We start from the raw sequence: 22,565 nt of genomic DNA, 5'->3' as shown, positions 1-22,565 counted from the left end.
ACGCACAACCGATGGGGGCGGGAACACACGTTAGCGATATCGGTAATGATATCGCAGCATGTAAAGCGGCATTTAGTCCATTCCAGTCTATTACCTTTTAGACATGGGGCTTAGTTTCTAAAGTCCCGTTCTCCAGATACTTCAATCTGGGGTCACCCCATATGGAGGCTCGTCTCTAGCCTCAGCATTCTCTAGCATTCGGTGTCTCGATAAATACTTGAGGATCACGTTGTCTCAACTTCAGCCTCCTTTCTCCGCAACAAGTCACCCACTGTATGGGACCTTCATGATCTACAGACTATCCATCCGTATCTATCACACACTAGGTGTTAACTAACTTTTCCAGAAGAACCCATCTCTTACTCTATCAACTAATCCCTCTTATTGCGGGCTAGTTCCAACATTTAACCATCTTTTACCATATTGTCTAGTAAGCACATATACAAATGCTACGCAATATACATTATATAAGAACAGTAAAATACATCACCATCACAGTTCACAAATCAGAGTATTTTCAAAAGGCACAGGACATAATTCATGTTACGCTATATGACAATACAGCAACGTGATTGGTGTCTTTAGGGAAATGAACGCAATAGTCATCAGTCCACCTCCTTACACAAGTATGGTATCAGTGTATTCGTATTGTACTGGAGAATCATATTTCCAGATTATTGTTACAATACTAAGGGGTACTTTACACGTTGCGACATCGCTAGTATCGGCTAGCGATGCCGAGCGCGATAATACCCGCCCTGTCGCACATGCGATATGTGGTGATTGCTGCCGTTGCGAACATTATCGCTATGGCAGCTTCACACGCACATACCTGCTCAGCGACATCGCTTTGACTGCCGACGTTATTTCGGAAGTGATGTCGCAACATGTAAAGTACCCCTAACAGTGCCATAAAATAACTTCCTCTCAACCCCCTAAAAAATGTCAGTATAGAATATATTCACTGTGACTAGTTTCTTCTCCAACAAAACAAGTGATGCCTTTACGAAAAATAAGTGCATGCTGCTGTTTTTCAATGATACTGCAGTTTACCTTAGAGGCAAATGTCTGTATACTATATGCCTATAGAAGAATTCAACACATCTTTAGAAATGAAGAGTTAACGAACCTGTGTAAAATATGTGAAGAAGGAAACTAAACCAATAATAGCAACGATAATAGAGTAAAGATTTATTTCGGATTGTATCGTCTCTGGATTATTAGTCCCAAATATCTATGGAAAAATAAAGTCAAATCATATATTATGATTCTGAATATATAGTTATAACTAATATTTCTACTATACTAGCTTTACTAATTGAGTTTTTTCATATTGTTAATCTTGCTTTCTTAGCTTGGCTATACAAGTAAGTAGAATTGGCATATATGCTATAATAATAATAATAATAATAATAATAATAATAATAATAATAATAATAATAATTCTTACACATTTAGAAACTATAATTCAGAAATGCATTTCAAGGCTGTGTTTATACACTGTGGGAATTTATTGAAAATCATTGACAAAAGGCAAGATTAAAAACAGTATTACCATATAGATACTCAATGCGTCAGAACACTGCGAATAATGAATACATGAACTCCACTATTGCTGTAGATGTTAAAAAGTAAGTTCCTTAGTTAACATTTTTTGATTAAAGTCCCCAAAAGCCATCCAACCATGTCAAGGTGAATCTTTAATATAGATGGTCCCTAAATATTATTGTCCTACCTTTCCAAATGCCAAACCAGCCTCATCTGAACTGGGGAAGTGAAAAGAGACCAGACATAACTCACAATTAAAAGCTTATGTGCTTAAGATGGGGGGATAAGTGCTATTCCCCCAATATATACTACAACAAGTAAAAATATCTGCCATATAAGATTTTAATTGGGAGCTATGCTTGGTTTCCTTTCACTTCCCCAGTTCAGATGAGGCTGGTTTGGCCCATGGAGAGGTAGGACAATAGTGTTCAGAGACCATGCATATTAGAGGTTCACCTTGACATGGTTGGATGGCTTTTGTGCTCTATGGATATGTGCCCACGATCAGGATTCACTGCGTCCTGGACGCAGCTGGTCCTGACCTGCGGGGCCGCGAGTCTCCTCCGCAGGAGAACGCAGGAGACTGCAGTTGCTTGTACCCACGATCAGGGTTCAGTGCACTGAGGTCCCTTGCTTGTGTTCTCCCCATGGAGGACAGCAAGCAATTGACATGCTGCAGCTTGGAAAGGTGCTCCGCAGGTCAGTGTTTGCTATGGAAAAAACAAGCACAGTGGGCATTTCTAGAAATCCCATCCTCTGTGCTTGTACTTTACAACGCAGCATTTTGGACGCAGCGAAAACACGCTACATCCAAAACGCTGCAAACACTGATCGTGGGCATACACCCTTTGATCAAACATTGCTAATCAAGTACCTTACAAATTTTTAATTTACAGCAATATTGGAGTTCATGTATTTATTGATCGCAGTGTGCTGCAGCACTGTGTATATATATGACTGTATAGTGGTCACATATTGGATTTATGCACCTGTACATTAATTTAATACTAAAAGTGACCTATTTTTTCTTTATTATTGAACACAATATTACATTCTTAACTGAAATATACAGGATACATGCCTATAATATACTTACAGCTATAACTTTAGCAAATAGTACACTGAACGCTGGGTGAGCTGCTCCATTAATCGTTGCAGCAAGAGTTCCCAACATAATATATGGCCACTCTGATTTATTCAGTCTTAATATCCGGAAGAATGAAATGTTTGGAAGTTTTTCCTGGGGGAAAGGAGTAAAAAACTATTAGTGTTTATGGTTGGTTGCAACCAGCTGTGGCTGAGCCTATCAATTGATAACAGTTGCTGGTAAAGGCACACTTTCATTATTATAGGATGAAATAAATGTACTATATTAAAAACATTTTTATATATATATATATATATATATATATATATATATACACACACATACATACATGCACAGTTGTTTCCAAAAGTGTTGGCACCATTTAAATCATTCCAGAAAATGAAGTTTTTCTCCCAGAAAATTATTGCATTTATACAAGTTTGGTTATACACTTATTTATTTCCTTTGTGTTTATTGGATAAACACAAAAAATGAGAAAAAAATGGAAATTGGACATAATTGCACACAAAACCCCAAGAATGGGCCGGACAAAGTTGTTGGCACCTTTCCAAAATTGTTTGTAAACAACTTTGTTTCAAGCATGTGATCCTTGTCCAAACTCACTTGTGGCAAGTAACATGCGTGGGCAAAATAAAAATCATACCTAGAAGCAAATAAAAAGGGGAGAAGTTGACTCACTCTATGCATTGTGCGTCTATGTGTGCCACACTAAGCATGGAGAATAGAAAGAGAAGAGAACTGTCTGAGGACTTGAGAACTAAAATTGTTGAAATATTTCAACAATCTCAAGGTTAAAAGGTAATCTCTAGAGATCTTGATGTTCCTTTGTCCTCAGTGCACAACATAATCAAGAAATTTACAATCCATGGTACTGTAGCTAACCTCCCTGGACTTGAACGACAGAGAAAAATTGAAGAAAGATTGCAACGCAAAATTGTCTGGATGGTGGTTAAGCAGCTCCAATTAAGTTACAAAGAAATTTAAGCTGTCCTGCAGGATCAGGGTGCATCAATGTCAGCGTGAACTATCCGTTGACATTTGAATGAAATGAAACACTAGGCCAGGAGACCCAGGAGGACCCCACTGCTGACATCAAAAAGCTAGACTGCCAAAATGTACATGAGTAAGCCAAAACCCTTCTGGGAAAGCATCTTGCGTAAAGATGAGACCATGATAGAGCTTTTTGGTAAAACACATCATTCTACTGTTTACCTAAAAAGGGAATGAGCTTTACAAAGAAAAGAACACAGGACCTACAGTCAAATATGGTGAGGTTCAAGGATGTTTTGGGGGTTTTCCTGCTGCCTCTGGCACTGAGTGCCTTGACTGTGTGCAAGACATCATGAAATCTGAAGATTACCAAAGGAGTTTGAGTCAGGTACGAGGGCAAACCAAGGAGTAGTTTGTAAGCGCCACCGGCGGAGTACCTCGACTTCCATATGGACGGAATGTTTTTAACATAGACTAACATTAACATGGACTAACAAGCATTCCACGGACTAATATATATTAAATATCATCCACAATCGGAGCCTATATATATAATTCAATTTACTAAACAGCTAAGCAGGTTTATCATGGTTCAGTTATGTTCATGTGGATAACCACATCCCATACAGTGTCTGGTTACTTGTATAACCCTATGTTTTAACATATATATAAGTATTTAAGTGCAACATATGTTTTTATCTTTGTTCAGGTCTCAGGTTGTTCATTATATCTCTTTCAATTAGCTGAAATTGTTGTTCCTTTTATAATTATATATTCACGTTACAAATTAGTGGATTTTTGCTGATTTTTGTCTGGCTTTTTGAAATAGACAGATAATATGTGGTTATATAAAATATTTTTAGTTCCATATATTTAACATGTACTGTAGACAAATCCCATGTAACTGCACCAAAACCATAATAAAAAAGCAGAAAAACCCGCATTTTTAAAGCAGTATTTTTACTGCCAACATGGCAGGTTTTGGCTGTGTAAATAAATGTTGCAAATACGCTGTGTGAACATAGCCTAGCAGATTAAAACTGCTGAATGAATAATACATTCCTCAAAAACAAGCAAGGCTATGCCTTTACCTTTTCTGTTTCCTCTTCATTATCTCCTTCCTCTCCATTGTCCGATGTAGAAAATTTTCCATTGGATATGTTAGAATATAATCTCTGCAGAAGAGGTGGTTTATCATGTTTTTCTTGTTCATATTGTCCGGTCTCGGTCTCTTCTGCTGCTACTAATGTCTGAAAGTAAAGCAACACTATAGTGGGGAAAAAAAGCGCAAATAGGGTCTTACCCGATATGGTGGTGAAAATATATGAGGGAATACACTCACCTGGTGAGGTTGTGCCAGTCACAACCCCTTTCACAAGCTTGTGAGTGTCTAGTGGTTAGCAGCGGCCCCGAGTAAACATTATAAAATATCAGGAGAAAAGAAACGGGTTTTGCGCCGCACTAAAAACCACAGATCCAGTAGATTAAATAGTTTTTTTAATCTACTAGATCTGTGGTTTTTAGCGCCGCGCAAAACCCGTTTCTTATCTCCTTATATTTTGAAAGTAAAGTAAGTTACAGGGATGAGGATTATTTTGTTGCAAGGTGCTTGATTCATGAAAAAAAAACAGAAAGCAAAACTAATTTTATATATATATATATATATATATATATATATATATATATATATATATATATATATATGCATAGTACAGACCAAAAGTTTGGACACATTGAAGGCATCAAAACTATGAATTGACACATGTGGAATGAAATACTTAACAAAAAAGGGTGGAGAAAACTGAGAATATGTCTTATATTCTAAGTTCTTCAAAGTAGCCTCCTTTTGCTTTGATTACTGCTTTGCACACTCTTGGCATTCTCTTGATGAGCTTCAAGAGGTAGTCACCAGAAATGGTCTTCCAACAGTCTTGAAGGAGTTCCCAGGGATGCTTAGCATTTGTTGGCCCTTTTGCCTTCACTCTGTGGTCCAGCTCACCCCAAACCATCTCGATTGGGTTCAGGTCTGGTGACTGTGGAGGCCAGTTCATCTGGTGTAGCACCCCATCACTCTCCTTCTTAGACAAATAGCCCTTACACAGCCTGGAGGTGTGTTTGGGGTCATTTTCCTGTTGAAAATAAATGATGGTCCAACTAAACGCAAACTGGATAGAATAGCACGCCGCTGCAAGATGCTGTGGTAGCCATGCTGGTTCAGTATGCCTTCAATTTTGAATAAATCTCCAACAGTGTCACCAGCAAAGCACCCCCACACCATCACACCTCTTCCTCCATCCTTAATGGTGGGAACCAGACATGTAGAGTCCATCTGTTCACCTTTTCTGTGTCGCACAAAGACACGGTGGTTGGATCCAAAGATCTCAAATTTGGACTCATCAGACCAAAGCACAGATTTCCACTGGTCTAATGTACATTCCTTATGTTCTTTAGCCCAAACAAGTGTCTTCTGCTTTTTGCCTATCCTTAGCAGTGGATTCCTAGCAGCTATTTTACCATGAAGGCCTGCTGCACAAAGTCTCCTCTTAACAGTTGTTCTAGAGATGTGTCTGCTGCTATAACTCTGTGTGGCATTGACCTGGTCTCTAATCTGAGCTGCTGTTAACCTGCGATTTCTGAGGCTGGTGACTCGGATAAACTTATCCTCTGCAGCAGAGGTGACTCTTGGTCTTCCTTTCCTGGGGCGGTAATGATGGCCACTCATTTTTCCTTACTTAGCTGCTTTTTTCTTGCCATAATACAAATTTTAACAGTCTATTCAGTAGGACTATCAGCTGTGTATCCACCAGACTTCTGCACAACACAACTGATGGTCCCAACCCCATTTATAAGGAAAGAAATCTTAAGAAATCCCACTTATTAAACCTGACAGGGCACACCTGGGAAGTGAAAACCATTTCCGGTGACTACCTCTTGAAGCTCATCAAGCGAAAGTGTGCAAAGCAGTAATCAAAGCAAAAGGTGGCTACTTTGCAGAACCTAGAATCTAAGACATATTTTCAGTTGTTTCCCACTTTTTTAAGTATTTCATTCCACATGTGTTAATTCATAGTTTTGATGGCATCAATGTTGTGAATCCACAATTTTCAGAGTCATGAAAATAAAGAAAACTCTTTGAATGAGGTGTGATGAGGTGTGTCCAAACTTTTGGTCTTTACTCTCTCTCTCTCTCTCTCTCTCTCTCTCTATATATATATATATATATATATATATATATATATATATATATACACACACATACTGTATATACTGTATGAATATACAGTACAGACCAGAAGTTTGGACACACCTACTCATTCAAAGAGTTTTCTTTATTTTCATGACTCTGAAAATTGTAGATTCATATAGAAGGCATCAAAACTGTGAATTAAAACATGTGTAATGAAATACTTAGTTTCAGTTGTTTCCCACTTTTTTATGTCTTATATTCTATGTTCTTCAAAGTAGCCACCTTTTGCTTTGATTCCTGCTTTGCACACTCTTGGCATTCTCTTGATGAGCTTCAAGAGGTAATCACCGGAAATGGTTTTCCAACAGTCTTGAAGGAGTTCCCAGAAATGCTTAGCACTTGTTGGCCCTTTTGCCTTCACTCTGCGGTCCAGCTCACCCCAAACCATCTTGATTGGGTTCAGGTCTGGGGACTGTTGAGACCAGGTCATCTGGCGTAGCACCCCATCACTCTCCTTCTTAGTCAAATAGCCCTTACACAGCCTGGAGGTGTGTTTGGGGTCATTGTCCTGTTGAAAAATAAATGATGTTCAAACTAAATGCTAACCGGATGGAATAGCACGCCGATGCAAGATGCTGTGGTAGCCATGATGGTTCAGTATGCCTTCAATTTTGAATAAATCCCCAACAGTGTCACCAGCAAAGCACCCCCACACCATCACACCTTCTCCTCCATGCTTCACGGTGGGAACCAGTCATGTAGAGTCCATCCATTCATCTTTTCTACAACGACACAGTGGTTTCCTAGCAGCTATTTTACCATGAAGGCCTGCTGCACAAAGTAACTGTTGTTCTAGAGATGAGAAGCTGTGTCCAAACATTTGGTCTGTACTGTATATATATATAAAATATATATTTTGCAGCATCTTTTCCACACCCATACCCACACACAGATTAATATATATAAACATAAATATTTATACACATAGTTGAAACCAGAAGTTAGCATACATTATCTAAAAAGAATGCATTATCGAAAAACATTCATGTAAAAACACATATGCATGTTTTTCTCACTATTTGACATAGAATCAGAATAAACCTTTCCCATTTTATTTCAATTAGGAACCAAATTTATTTATGTTTGCCAAATGCCAGGATAATGAGAGAGAGAGAGAGAGAGAGATAGAGAAAATGTTTTAAGACATTTGTATTACTTTCTGCAATGTCAGAAGTTTACATACACCAAGAGTACTATGCCATTAAACAGTATGGGACAGCCCATATGATGATGTAATGTCTTTGGCAGCTTCTGATAGATGTTGCCAATAAACCTGAGTTAATTAGAGACACACCTGTGGACGTATTTTAATGCACACCTGAAATACACTGCTTCTTGGTGTAGCATTATGGGAAAGTCATAAGAAATTAGCCAAGATCTCAGAAAGAGGATTGTGGACTTGCACAAGTCTGGTTCATCATTGGTTTCAATTTCCAGATACCTGAAGGTGCCTCATTCATCTGTACAAACAATTATACGCAAGTACAAACAAGATGGGAATGTCCAGCCATCATACCACTCAGGAAGGAGGTGAGTTCTGTGTATCAGAGATGAACGTTCTTTGGTCAAACATGTGCATATCAACCCAAGAACAAAAGCAAAAGACCTTGTGAAGATGCTGGCGGAAGCTGGTAAGATTGTGTAATTCTCCACAGTGAAACAAGTACACCATCAACATAGGCTGAAAGGTAACTCTGCCAGAACAAAGCCATTACTCCAAAAGAAACATAGAAAAGCCAAATTAATATTTGCAGATTAATATTTGCAAATGCACACAGGAACACAGACCTTACATTCTGGAGACATGTTCTGTGGTCTGACAAACTAAAATGGAACTGTTTGGCATACGTTTTGAAGAAAAAGGGAGAAGCTTTGAAGCCTAAGAAAACCATCCGAACTGTGAAACACATGGGTTTAGCATCATGTCGTGGAGTTGTTTTGCTGCAGGAGGGACTGGTGCACTTCACAAAATAGATGACATCATGAGGAAAGAAGATTATGTGACAATACTGAAGGAACATCTCAAGAGATCAGCCAGAAACTTAAAGGTTAGGGGGAAATAGGTCTTCAAAATGTACATTGACCTGAAGCATACTGTCAAACTAGTTACAAGGTGGCTTAAGGATAACAAAGTCAATGTTTTGGAGTGGCCATCATAAAGCCCTGATCCCAATCCTATTGAAAATTTATGGGCAAAGCTGAAAAGGCCGATGCAAACAAGGCGACCTACAAACATTGCTCAGTTACACCAAATCTGTCAGGAGGAATGGGCCCAAATTCCTTCCAACTATTGTGAGAAGCTTGTGGAAGGATATCAAAAACATTTGACCCAAGTCATACAGTTTAAGGACAATGGTACCAAATACTAATGAAATGTATGTAAACTTTTGACTTTGCCAAAAGTAATAAAAATGCCTTAAAACATTCTCTCTCTCATTATTCTGGCATTTGGCAAATATAAATAATTTTGGTAATCCTAATTGGTCTAATATGGGAAAGGTATATTCTCATTTCATGTCAGATAGTAAGAAAAACATGTAGATGTGTCTTTTTAGATAGTGTATGTAAACTTCTGGTTTCAACTGTATGTCTATACTGAATTTCTTATGTGACTGTGTCCTACGTTGAAAAAAAAAAAAAAAACGTCTTCCATTTTTGGACATTTTAATCACACGTGGAACTGATGGGAATCTTGAAACAAAAACATTTCGCAAACCGACAGCCACAAATAATTTATTAAATTGGGATAGCCACCATCCACCTCCTCTGAAGAAGGGTATCCCAAGGGGTCAGTACCTCAGATTACGTAGGAATTGCTCCAGGTTGGAGGATTTTAGAGATCAGGCAAATGACATGACCAGAAGGTTTATGGATAGGGGTTATCCAAGGGAGGTTCTCTATCCAGCACGTGAACATGCGGAGAGGCAAAACAGGGAGAGTCTCTTGAACCCCCGGGGATCACACGAGGAGGGGGACTCCCTGACTAGACTGATAGGGACTTTTGACTGCCAAAATGGCCGTATCTTTGAGATTCTCAAAAGGCACTGGGGGGTGCTGCTGGCGGATCCAGACATTAACAGGTTTATCCCCCAAAAGCCAAGTATAACCTATAGGAGAGGTCGTTCACTCAGGGATCATCTTGTACACAGCTTCTACAGGAAGCCCACACCATCGGGGACGTGGCTGGATAGAAGGGTGTGTGGATTTTTTCGCTGTGGGGACTGCTCCTATTGTGGCTATATGAGACCATCTAAGTCTGTCAGGAGTTCAAATAACGACAGGGAGTTCTTTATAAGAGATTTTGCTAACTGCAAAACTGCGGGTGTCGTCTATGTGGTTACCTGCACCTGCCCCCTGGACTATGTGGGGAAGACTAGGAGAGAGTTCCGGAGGCGGGTGGGGGAGCATCTGGGCGACATCCGCAAAAAACGTGATACCCCCTTGGCCAGGCACGTGATTGAAAAACATGGGGGAAACTCACACCAGTTGTCCTTCTGTGTCATTGAGGTTGTCAATCCCAACCCTAGAGGGGGTGATTTTGACAAGTGTATACTTCAGAAAGAAAGTGAATGGACCTTTAGATTGGATTCCTTAACCCCCAATGGAATCAATGAACAGCTGTCTTATGCGTGTTTTTTGTAACAACAGGGTAACACTTATGGGGGTCCTAAGATGGGATTTTTGGCCTTAGCTGTCCTGTCTATAGGGTAGCATGAATTGTTTAATTATGTTATTGTACAGACGTCCTCCAAGATCTAGAGTATAATAAAGGATATCAGGTCGGTTTTATATATCCTCAATATAACTACACCATGTTAAGTCCACCCAATTTTGAATCTCCTTGCGCCCCCGCTCCTTCCTCCTCTCCCCCTCCCCCCCTGCTTATTATAGTAATTCTCCTATTTGATAACAGTCTAGGGGACAAGTCATTTCAATACCTCCTGTTCATACGGGGAGATATCGCTATATGTACGGTCCTTATGGTTATATGGAAGTAGTCTGTCTGAATAATCAGGGCACGGATATGTAACACAGTACTGCCAGAAATATGCGTCCCGCTTTGAAACGCGGAAGGAGTAGCGTTATCATAATGCCCGGCTACTCTGGCTTGCACCTTGGCTCCTCCCAGATCCTGGGATGAGTAGGTGACGCTGTGCCTGTATGTCCTGGGACCCACCCCTTGGAGCGCGCGCTTGACGCGGCCCCATGTGATGGGGGTGGGACGCACGTGCGTTCCAAGGTGGAACGCGGAAATGAACATGGGAGTGGATGTGCCGCGTCTGCGTGCGTCCTGGGATTACCCCCCTGGAGCACAGTGATGCAGCCCCACGTGGTTAGGGGCGGTGCTCGCGTGCGTTCCATTGTGGAACGCGGAAGTGCATTCCTGCACAATGGTGTGGCTGGAGGAGGAATGGTAACCGGACGCATGGCGTTAACAAATAAGGTAATTGGCAACCTTGTACCTATTGGTTGGCGCCTGGTCCTGGAGGACATCTGAGGGGTTATAAGGGAAATCAATCACCTGGTGGCCCCTTTAGCATCATGTGAATCTGGCAGCATTTTGACTGCCACGGGTTTATCATACCACAATAGACTGATATCGGCCTCCTGATGAACCAGAAAATGGGGAAACGCGTTGAGGCAGCTTGAGAGGCAGCACAAGCTAAGAGTTATATCCCTGCTATAAGAGTGTATTCATTGAGATAAGGCTGGCAGCCTCTTACATGTAGAGGTCGACTGTGAGTTTCACACTGGCATATTATCACTTTATGGTTCTGCACTGCACTTTAATTTTATGCACTGCACTTTATCTTCTTGGCTAGGGACTCACAGGGCCATAGCAGGGATAGCCGTCGAGGAGCGGGGGCGCCGCTGCGCAAATTTTAGGGTGCCAACCTCCGCGGCTAGGTAGAGCACAGGAGGAAGTGGATATTGTAGGGATTTTTTCCCTCTCTCTTCTGTGCACATATTCACGCTAATGTGGTTAAGTAATCCTTTTAGTATCTATTATTAATAAATGTTAAGTTTTAGATAGGGTTTATGATTATTTGATTTGACATCCCTAAACTAGTGGAATTTGTGTCCTACGTTGACTTAGTTTTCACTTTCCCAAACTCAGATCTGGTTACCGTATATATATTCTAGAAAGTTATTTTCTTCTGTTTAGTCCGAACTTTTGTTTAGGTATAATAAACCTGAGGAGCAAATGCTACAAATACATCTGTTATAAAAATACATACATAGCCCTTTGATGGAATTAAGAGCTGGCCTTGAAGCTCCCACAATAGGTTAGATTGACCGATATGACTCTAGATGGTTCACTAGACTAAAAATATATTTACTTTTTTATTGTGAACATACCTGGGCTGTTGCAAGTGAAAAATATATTCCTTTTCTTTCCATTAGTTCAGAATGTGTTCCTTGCTCAGCTACAGTACCATTATCCAACACCACAATCAAATCTGCGGTCCACACAGTGCTGAGACGGTGAGCGATAACAATTGTAGTACGCCCTTCAATGGCCTGAAAACAGGTGTAATATCCTTATCAGATGATATACATTAAATTGATGCAATATAACTTTAGAAAAAGCTCAAGATCATGTGAACTTTAGTTATGAACTGATTTACCTTGTCTAGTGCAGCTTGTACGACAGATTCACTGCCAGTATCCAGAGCAGAGGTGGCCTCGTCCAGCAGAAGTATCTTGGGATTTCGTACCAAAGCTCTGGCAATTGCTATTCTTTGTTTTTGACCACCACTCAACTGAGCTCCTCTTTCTCCAACAAGAGTTTCAAATTTCTAAAGGAGGAGAAAATCATTGAAAAGTATGATATTTCCTTTTAAAACAAACTTACCTTATTAATGAAGTTTTTTTAATGAGACTAAATTAGTGCTTATATATTACAACTAGAGATGAGCGGACCCATGGAAGTTAAGGTTCTGCGGGTTTAGCTGGACTTTAGATAAAATTCAGTTTGAGACCCGGACTTGACCCGAACCACTTTGGAAGTCACTGATTGGCAGTTTAGCTCTCTGCCCAAATACAGCCAGGCATAAAAAAAGCACTTCCTGGGCAGGAGGGCAGAGTTTGTTTTTTTTGTACACACTATATTCGATAACGTTTTTACCCCCAGTGTGTTATGATGCAGTTTTGATGCATTTTTTTTGCTAGCATATGCAGATTTGGTGTAGGAATATGGTGTATAGAGTTCAGCACCAAATCTGCATATCTTAGCAAAAAATATGAACAGATGATAAGTAGCAAATTTTTCACTTACTCCGGAAAAAAAACCTTTAAAATTTAAATTTTAAATTTTAAAGGTTTTTTTTCCGGAGTAAGTGAAAAATTTGCTACTTATCATTTGATAAATTGTATCTATACCCAGTGGCTATTTATTTAAAAAATATGAACACACACAAGTTTGACACCACTTTTGGTGCGGTTTTCTGTCAGGCGGTACAAATTTGGTGAGGTCACTGAGTTTAATGAGGTCACCTGAGGTCAGTTTACCTGCAGTCAAAGCTGGGGTACCGTTGGAACCCCCAGTTATGACTGCAGATAAACTGAGTGACGTCACGTCACTGCTCATTGATGTGGTTCAGTCATTCTCTGCCTGAAGCCCACAGCGTGTGGTCATGTTCTATGCTTGTGTGCTGTGCCTTCAGCATGTATGTAGCAGAGCAGGAATCATTGTGGGACCTTGTGTGAATTACATCAGAGCTGGGTGTTCTGGGGGTTAATAAAGGAGAGAAAAAGGGTGTTTTTTTATTTTATTGCAAATAAAGGCTTTTTCTGTGCTTTGTGTTTTATTTCTTTTCACTTACAGATTAGTAATGGGGGTCTTATAGATGCCTCTTAGTACTAATATAGGGCTTAGTGGCAGCTGTAAGCTTTCATTCACCCCTTATTACTCCCATTGCCACCGCATTAGGGCAATCAGAATGAGCTGGGTAAAGATTCTGGATTGTTGCATTTGATGGATATGACAATCTTGGGCAGCTGCAGGCTGCTATTTTTAGGCTGGGGGTGCCCAATAACCATGGGTCCTCCCCAGCCTTAGAATACCAGCCCCCAGCTGTCAGCTTTATCATAGCTATGTCTAAAAATTGAGAGGGCCCTACACCATCTTCTTTATTTACTTATTTTTATGCTATAGACATGCATAAAGCATCTATGATTGAAAGCGATCAGACAAGCTGTCACAATTGGTGGGGTGCTGTCTGACTGCAAGACAGAGACACCAGGACTGCAGGTGGGTGAGGTAAAAAGTGGATATGTACGAAGGATAATGACTAGCCCCAGAAGTATAGTACAAAAAAGCTTATCCTAAGTTCCTACAAGAATCTTAGATTTATAGCATGACTTTTTTTTACAAAGCCCCTATTCATTGTAACAGCTGCCGGGTAGCATGATCCCATGCTGAACTTCTACACATTTAGTACCAAGCGGCAGAGACATTGAGCAATCTATGCTGCTGTATCTCAGCAATGTTATATTTCTATTTTTGCTTTCCTGGTAATTTCCGACACATCCTGTATTAGTTTTCAATTACATTTCAAGATGCACAATACAGAGTTTTTCTTTTTACAAACTTTTTTTGTTTGTTTGTTTTTTTCAGAAAACTTATCAAAAAATAAGCAGATCCAAGGTTATTCTACGGTTGGGAGTACAAGTAATCAGCTGTAGGGGAAACTGCAGGCACCAAGTATTCAATTCTGGCAGGCAGTATTCAATACAAAAAAGAAGAAAAGAAAGGGCTTGGCTCCAATTACCTCTGGATCCCCAGGTGAGACTGGATGGCTGGCAACACCGAATAGACATGCAAAAACTAAGAAAAAAGTCTCAGCCAGAGTCCAATTTCAGTGCTTTAATGTGCTAATAAAAAATTAAAAACATATAGGAAAAAAAATCCCGACGCCTAACGCATTTCAGTGGGAGACCGCCTTACTCATAGGCTATTCAATACCCCTGCAGTGGTTCCATAGTGGAGATGAAGCAATACACAATGCCCTTTAAAATTAAGAAAATGTCCTTTAATGCACTGACACATCAGGTCCTACAGAGAGAATGACACTTCAATAGCTAATTTCCTACTTAAAGGGGTTATTCCAACTTAGGGAGGTATGGGATATCAATAATATGTTGCTGCATTGCCCATTTCCATCAGTCCTATAAACACTGGATTGGACAACCATGTTCTGCATTGGCCTGCAATCAGCAAGTTATCGTCCATGCTGTGGATAGGTGATAACATGCTAAGCTAGGTCACGTTCATTAATATTGGATGTTCCCCAACAAAAGGTTTGTGAGAATATTTCTTTTCAGTTCCAGGTGATGGATTGCAATGCAGTTTGTGAATTATTTAAATTGCTGTAGTAATTTGTACTTGTCACGGGGGATGGAATGACAGAATAGGGCTCCTAGGCTGGCCCTCAGACTTCAGACCCTGCGCTGTCCCTTATCTCAGAGGTAGGCTTGATGGTAGCCAGGTCTGATGAGCCTTCAGCATTACTCTGACTCCTTTCTGAGCCCTGATCTTACTCCCTCTCTCCCCCACCCTTTGGGACAGGCCGGAAACACAGTAACAAAACCCACAGAAACTACAAGGGAGAACGAAAACTTGTACACACTGCACTTAAACACAAAGGAGAGACAATATGTGTACAGGGGAATAAAGAACTTCCACACCACTTAAAATCGCAACTACAGATCACCATGAACTGGATCACCACTAAGACCGGAATCGCTGGAGCTGTGCTGGAGCTTTTATTGACGCATGCTGGAAGAGACCAGTACTTTAAATAGGACAGCTGCACAATCTAATTAAAAAACTCAGTTCTTAGCTCCTGCTCATCAGTTTTCAGGAATTAAGCCCTGTAGGGCTGAAGACCAGTGTGAACATGAATCAGCCAATGCTTGGCTCTGGCTAAACAACTCTGCAGCATCAGGTTGCTTGTTAGACTCTGTAGTGTGAACAGAGTCCAATGTTGCCGTGCCACCAAGTGTGTACAGAGCTGAACATCGCATGACAGTACTATAACCTATTTTATATGAGAGAAAACCTTTTAAAATGGAAAATAGAAATACGATCTTCTGAAATGTAATGGATTCATGTTAGAAGTTGGCGATCTTGACTTTGCATCATTAATTATTTGAAAATGATTCCTTATAATACAAATCTCAGAGCAGTATCCCACAATCTACACAAACTTACATCAGGCAGTGCCGTAATGAAGTCATAGGCGTTGGCTTCCTTAGCTGCTCTCTCTATTTCTTCATCTGTCACATCTAATCTTCCATATTTGATATTGTTCTTAATGGTTGTTGCAAACAAGACGGGCTCTTGGCTGACCACACCGATCATTTCTCTGTAGTGTCTAACATTCAAGGATCTAATATCATGGCCATCAACCGTTATCTGAAAAAAAAAGACAACAAAAAATAATTCAAGCCTAAACAGAAAAAATAATCAACTATCTGAAGATAACTAATGAAGTATATTTACCATTCCTTCTTCTGGATCATACATTCTCTGTAGGAGTTGCACTGTTGTGCTTTTACCGCATCCACTTTGCCCGACCAATGCCACTGTCTGCCCAGGTTTAACTTTTAGGTTTAACCCTTTTAAAACCTTCATTAAAATATAAAAAATAGTGTATTGTCTATGGTCACAAATACAAAGTCATAAAAAACACACAAAAACATAAAGCACAATGGAATCAGAGAACACCTAGCAAAAGTATAAAATAGTTTTTACCTGAACTGTTGATCTTGAAGGATAACAAAAATGCACATTTTTAAATTCAACATCTCCTTTGATATTATCCGCTTTATACCCATCGGTGGAAAAACTGTTAATTGCAGATGCCTTTTGGTTGTAGTAAAGAAAATATACAGACACAAAGTAGCAGAATTAATAAGAGTTACAAAAATGTTATTGTCCACACAAAAGTATGAAAAGTATGAAAACTCATGAATCATCTCCTAAACTACTGTGAAAGTTATCCAGAGTTATATAAAGTGTAACAGCTATGTGAATTAATATTTTGAAACATTTCTAATATCCCTTTGTCCTAATTTCTCACCATTTTCATCTTGTATCATTATTGTTCTAAAGGCCGCTTTACACGCAACGGCATCGCTAACGAGATGTCATTGGGGTCACGGAATTCGTGACGGACATCCAGCCTCATTAGCGACGTCGTTGCATGTGACACGTACGAGCGACCGCTAACGATGCAAAATACTCACAAAATCGTTGATTGTTAACACGTCGTCCATTTCCCAAATGCCGTTGCTGATTTTGGACACAGGTTGTTCGTCGTTCCTGAGGCAGCACACATCACTACGTGTGACACCCCAGGAATGACGAACAACACCGTACGTCCGCCGGCAACAAGGTGGGCGTGACTTTCATGCAGCTGCTCTCCGCCCCTCCGCTTCTATTGGATGCCTGCCGTGTGACGTCGCTGTGACGCTGCACGAACCGCCCCCTTAGAAAAGAGGCTGTTCACCGGCCACAGCGAGATAGTTAGGAAGGTAAGTATGTGTGACGGGTACTAGCGATTTTGTACGCCACGGGCAGCGATTTGCCCGTGACGCACAAACGACGTGGGCGGGTGCTTTCACAAGCGACATTGCTAGTGATGTCGCTGCGTGTAAAGCAGCCTTTAGTCCTGTTCTCAGTTGAAAAACAGGGGAGGTAAATTCTCTGGACTTCAGAATACTACAATGCAACAAACTATCCAAAAGATCTTCTGCAGCATCTATGGCTGAATTTACCACAGAATATTTTATAGAATTAGAAATGAGCGGATCGATTCGCGGGACTCCGGTCGCCTGGACAGGAGGCCTGCACATCTCTTACCTTTTGGCGTCCCTTGCGCGGCTTTGGATTTGTCAGAGCTGGTGCAATGTCACCTGTGTGAAGTTACTCACAGATGACATGGCGCCAGCTACAGATAATCAAAAGCTGCACTAGGGACATTCAGCTGCTAGGTACCACTAAAGCCTGCTTTACACGCTGCAATGTATCTTATAATGTGTCGGCGGGGTCACGTCGTAAGTGACGCACATCCGGCATTGTAAGGTACATTGCAGTGTGTGACAGGTACATGCGATTGCGATTGAACGTTAAAACGTTCATCGCATACACATCGTACCTTTCTCTAGAATTCAACGCCGAGTTGTTCAATGTTCCCGAGGCAGCACACAGCGCAGTGTTTGACACTCCGGGAACGATGAACAGATCTTACCTACGTCCTGTGGCTCCCGGCCCACAATGCGGAATGAAGGAGGTGGGCGGGATGTTTACGTCCCGCTCAGCTCCGCCCCTCCGCTTCTATTGGCCGGCTGCCGCATGACGTCGATGTGACGCCGAACGTCCCTCCCAATCCAGGAAGTGAATGTTCGCCGCCCACATCGAGGTCGTATGGACGGGTAAGTACGTGTGACGGGGGTTAATCGTTTGTGCGGCACATTCAACAAATTGAATGTGCCACACATACGATGGGGGCGTTGCAAATTGCATACGATATCGTATGCAAAATTGCAACGTGTAAAGCAGGCTTAACCTGGACACTGGACCGGAATCCTTTATCTCTATCCGCTCATCTCTATCTAGAAGAAATGCTGTTGGATCTTCTAATAAGCTGAGAGCAGTACTTGGTAGGTTCATGTTTTGTTCTTACAAATGTAAAATTGGTAAAATAGCAGATCTTTTCAAATACAAATTTTCCCAAATAGTTTTATTTGAGGGATTGGGGAAAAAGAGGACTCCGGTGACCATAGAAGCTTACACTCTACAGGGGAGAGACTTACCCAGTGACTCTGGAGATTGAAAACAACTTTGCTGGACAAACTGTGCTCTGCTGGGACCTGTTGATCAGTGATGGCCCAAGTACTGACTACCACTGTTCAAGATGTGATATTTTGTTATAAGTCATAGCTGCAAGGTATTATGGGGACACCGATGTGCAGCCACACAGAAGACATTAACCCACTCCCTGATGATTTAGCAGTGTGGGATATGGTGACTGGCAAGTTTTTTTTGTGTGAATCAAATTGAGTTTCAAAGTGTTGAAAGGTGTGTGCAATAGGGAATCTTTGCAACATCCTAGAATCTCAACAGTGTGCGGTGTGCGCTATAAGGATTCAGAAGTCTACTGTCACATAGAGTCTGCAGTATTTTAGTAAAAGACCGGACAATCCCTTTAATTGTAGCCGCTAAAACAAATGTATCATGGGAATTAATTTGGTTTTAGTAATAAAGCCTAGGTTAGACAAATCAGAAAGTATAGTCAGTTCCGTACCTGGTCAATGGTGTTGAATATGTTATAAGCAGCTCCTCTGGCCACTGAGAAAGCTTCTAGGTGGGAAGCAGCCTGACCAACACAATAACTGCTGAGGACAACACTGAATAAGACCTGAAGGGAAAGACATTAAAATGAATATACACTTGGTAGATCTTCACACAATGCTGAGATAATTCTTTATAGAATGAACCTGGTATTTATTTAGTAACTCTCACCACAAGAACATCTCCGATGGAATATCCATATCCTCCTAATATTAAGACTGAGCCATACCAAAATCCAAGTGCATAAGAAGCATAAATAATAAAGTACATAAAACCAACAGACAGCTGAGACGTAATGGACTTTTTTATTCCAATTTTTTGGGCTTCTCCCAAATTATTTGTGTACCTAAAATATGAGAATAAAGAATTTATAAAACGTGTTACTTTTCTGCTTGAAATGTTTTCTATACTTGTCCTTATATGATATCTGTACCTTTGTATTTCTCTCTGTTGTCCTCCAAATGCGACCACAGTCCTTATTGAAGAGAGAACCTCATCCGCTACAGATCCAGCTTTGGCATAAGCCGACAGCTCATCACTAGTCAGTTGCACCGTCATCTAAAATTGTGATAAAAATATTATCCCAAATCATAAGCCATATTACACACTGAACAAACATTAACCAATTAAAGCTTCACACCCGAGATAATGAACAAAACCAGGATTAAAATGCCAAATTTAAAGGGTGTGTCCATTTTATCTTTGTTTGAACAAATGTGTTAGGGGCATGATTTTGTGACAATTACAAACATATAATTCTCAGTTCTCCTTTCTGAAGTGCTGTCCGCTGGTTATTGCAGCCTTCCTTACATAGTAAAGTTGGACGACCCTGATGGTCACATTCTGCTCCAGCACATTCTGAAGAAAGGGAATGTTACATAGATGTTGTGCAGGCAGTTGGTTCCTAATGCAATATATCTGCTAAGAACTCGTCGAAAAGGGCTAAGCTTACACTGGTGAGAATATTCAAATTGTCTCTCCAGTAAAGGAGACAAACTCTAGCACAGCGCCACCTATTGGAAGTAGCGATCCTAAAAGTCACAAGTGGATTTTTAACAATCCTTTGCAATATGACTCAGAATGGTGAGAATAGTGATGGATTATTATGCGATGTTCTGAGGATTTTGTACTGTATAGAAATGTATCTTTATAAAGAAGCATTGAAAACTAATGTTAGTTGTGAGTGGACTCGCAGATATTCGGGACCGGCTGCTTACAGTGATCCGATTTTTAAAATCCAAATGCAGGCTAGATTCCGATCCCCACATAAGTCTATGCGGACTAGAATCCGGCAATTAAAAATAATGGTAGAAAGGATAGGGGGATGGGAGCAAGTGACGTACCCAAGGAGTCTGTGGGGTTACTCTTCACTGGGCCGGTGCGGGAGTTGGAATCACACAGCGGCTAAGCCCGGTTCCGTGACCCCAGCGGTATTAATAATGAGAGGATCACGATGATAGGGATAGAAGTTCTTTGTGATGCCACCTGTGGTGTGCGGCTATGATATGGTAGCCACCGCTGCAAGGGATTTTCTCTGAGGGCCGGTGGTAGAGCAGCTAGGTTGGTACAACTCTCCACAGGCAGAGCTTGGGCCCACAGGGAGATTGCGAGTAGTAGTCCACTCTAATAAAGTGGCACGGGGATTGGACAACACAGCGGTTGCAGTTTAAAGTTCTTTAGTCACTGAGCTGTCACTGCCTTTGGACTGCCGGATTTTGCTGTGATGGGCCCCATCCGATCCCGGATAGTTCAGAGGTCAGAGCCGGTGTTTCTTCCTGTGAATCTTTCCTCTCTGCGCTGTGTGGTGTGGGTCCCTGCGGCTTGATCTTTTCACTTACAGATTAGTGATGGGGGGTGTCATAGACACCTGCCATTACAAATCTAGAGCTTAGCTACAGCTGTGGGCTCTTATTAACCTCTTATATTACCTCGATTGCCACCGCACTAGGTCAATCGGGAAGAGCCAGGTAAAGCACTGGGCTTGTCACATCTAATTGATGCGACAATTCCGGGGTGGCTGTAGGATGCTATTCTAGCTGGGGGTCCCAATAACTATGGGACTCCCCAGGCTGAGAATACCAGCCCCCAGCTGTCGGGCTCTATCATGGCTGGGTAACAAAATTGAGGGGGGACAGCATGTCATTTTTTTAACGCTGCAGGCTGCAGCCTGTAGCCATATGCTTTGCCTGTGCTGGGTACGAAAGTGGGGAGACAGAAGTCGGCACTGATTGGACATGGGGCACCGTGTGATGTCACAACCACACCTGACCCCTGGCACTTCGAGCTGCAGCACCGCTGTAATGGCACTGGTACAGGAGGTGAGTATAGTTTTTATTATTTTACCTGGTAGACATGCGGAATCAGAAGGGGATGTCCTAGTAGTAGACAACCCATTTAAACTTTAAAAATTGTAAAGTCTAAAAAAGTTTAATGGTCAGTTTAAATACTGCACATTTCATTAAAAAAAAATCTGTAATTTTAATATAATATTAAAACATTTTAAGAAGATCCCTCATGCTTCATTCTACTTATCAGTACAAACCCATGTCATATATTAAACACATCTTTTAGGGTATAGAATTTGAATAAACTCCAATGACTTGAAGCTTTTACCTTAGAACAAACTGCAGTTGCAATTGTCACCAGGGGACTTGTAGCCAATATGACTAGGCCAAGTTGCCAACCTTTGACTAGTCCAATTACTAGACCTCCTGCGGAAGATATAATGTTCTGCACAAGATGGCCGACTTTATCTCCTATTCCATCATTGATCTTGTTGACATCTCTACAAAAATAATTAGAGCTGTAATTAATACATACACTAATGTAAATATTTACAGAAGACTAGTTAAGAACAGTGGTGCTCTTACTCTGTAAGACGAGTGTTAAGTTCCCCAGATTTGGTAATGTCAAACCAACTAATTTCTTGTGACAAAACTGAATGAAAAAACATCTTCCTCATCCGCCTAGTCTGTCTTGCTGCAGCTAGAACCCAAAAAGAGACTTGGACATATCCACATAGCATAACACCTGCTCCAATTCCCACGTAGTACCAGGAAAATCTGGTGACACAGAGTAATATCATGTTACATATAATTATTACGTCATGACACAGTGTGGCTAAAAGTCATAAAAGCCAAAAAAACCTTACTCTGACATCTGTTCAGGAAGAGGTTTGAACTTTTCACATTCAGCTGTAAAAAAAGAAAAGGGCTGTAATATATTGTATTCAGTTTGAGTTAAAGCAATTTGTGAGCTGATCTTATCAACCTGGGAAGTTCCATAGTTATTGGGCCCTTCCCAGCCTAAAA

General features: G+C 40.9%; 1 pseudogene; it reads right to left on the bottom strand.

Moving 5' to 3' along the window:
- Positions 1-22,565, bottom strand: part of LOC142243446 (ATP-binding cassette sub-family B member 5-like) — a 125,930-nt pseudogene that overhangs the window by 49,169 nt on the left and 54,196 nt on the right.

Source organism: Anomaloglossus baeobatrachus, chromosome 6 (assembly GCF_048569485.1).
Source record: "Anomaloglossus baeobatrachus isolate aAnoBae1 chromosome 6, aAnoBae1.hap1, whole genome shotgun sequence".
In the NCBI taxonomy this organism is placed as follows: domain Eukaryota; kingdom Metazoa; phylum Chordata; class Amphibia; order Anura; family Aromobatidae; genus Anomaloglossus; species Anomaloglossus baeobatrachus.
This window is presented reverse-complemented; position numbering and strand designations above follow the sequence as displayed.